This window comes from Arachis stenosperma, chromosome 9 (genome assembly GCF_014773155.1).
Source record: "Arachis stenosperma cultivar V10309 chromosome 9, arast.V10309.gnm1.PFL2, whole genome shotgun sequence".
Lineage (NCBI taxonomy): Eukaryota > Viridiplantae > Streptophyta > Magnoliopsida > Fabales > Fabaceae > Arachis > Arachis stenosperma.
Genome location: NC_080385.1, coordinates 43,851,292 through 43,852,569, shown reverse-complemented (window position 1 = coordinate 43,852,569; position 1,278 = coordinate 43,851,292). Strand labels below are relative to the sequence as shown.

General features: G+C 41.9%; 1 non-coding gene across 1 annotated transcript; it reads left to right on the top strand.

Annotated features, from left to right (window-relative positions):
- Positions 1 to 861: 861 nt before the first annotated feature.
- Positions 862 to 969, top strand: LOC130952301 (small nucleolar RNA R71). The gene has a single exon (XR_009074481.1). It is a non-coding gene; the product is annotated as a small nucleolar RNA R71 (small nucleolar RNA).
- The last annotated feature ends 309 nt before the right edge of the window (positions 970 to 1,278 follow it).

Below are 1,278 nucleotides of genomic sequence, written 5' to 3'. Positions count from 1 at the left end.
CCATGGTTCCTCATTGGGGAACTCAGTGGAGGTCAGTGCACGCCCATTGAGGTCTTCCTCAGTGGCGTCCACTTCCTCTCTTTCCTCTCCAGATTCGGCCATGTTTATGGCCTTGCACTCTCTTTTTGGATTTTCTTCTGTATTGCTTGGGAGAGTACTAGGAGGGAATTCAGTAATTTTCTTGCTCAGCTGTCCCACTTGTGCCTCCAAATTTCTAATGGAGGACCTTGTTTCAGTCATGAAACTTTGAGTGATTTTGATTAGATCAGAAACCATGGTTGCTAAGTCAGAGGGGTTCTGCTTAGAATTCTCTGTCTGTTGCTGAGAAGATGATGGAAAAGGCTTGCCATTGCTAAACCTGTTTCTTCCACCATTATTGTTATTGAAGCCTTGTTGAGGTTTCTCTTGATTCTTCCATGAGAAATTTGGGTGATTTCTCCATGAAGAATTATAGGTGTTTCCATAGGGTTCTCCTAGGTAATTCACCTCTTCCATTGAAGGGTTCTCAGGATCATAAGCTTCCTCTTCAGATGAAGCATCCTTAGTACTGCTTGGTGCATTTTGCATTCCAGATAGACTTTGAGAAATCAAATTGACTTGTTGAGTCAATATCTTGTTCTGAGCCAATATGGCATTCAGAGTATCAATCTCAAGAACTCCTTTCTTCTGACTTGTCCCATTGTTCACAGGATTCCTTTCAGAAGTGTACATGAATTGGTTATTTGCAACCATTTCAATGAGCTCTTGAGCTTCTGTAGGCGTCTTCTTCAGATGAAGAGATCCTCCAGCAGAGCTATCCAAAGACATCTTGGATAGTTCAGAGAGACCATCATAGAAAATACCTATGATGCTCCATTCAGAAAGCATGTCTGAAGGACATTTTCTGATTAATTGTTTGTATCTTTCCCAAGCTTCATAGAGGGATTCTCCATCCTTCTGTCTGAAGGTTTGGACTTCCACTCTAAGCTTACTCAATTTTTGAGGTGGAAAGAACTTTGCCAAGAAGGCATTGACCAGTTTTTCCCAAGAGTTCAGGCTTTCTTTAGGTTGAGAGTCCAACCATATTCTAGCTCTGTCTCTTACAGCAAAAGGGAATAGCATAAGTCTGTAGACCTCAGGGTCAACCCCATTAGTCTTGACTGTGTCACAGATTTGCAAGAACTCAGCTAAGAACTGATGAGGATCTTCCAATGGAAGTCCATGGAACTTGCAATTCTGTTGCATTAGAGAAACTAATTGAGGCTTAAGCTCAAAGTTGTTTGCTCCAATGGCAGGGAT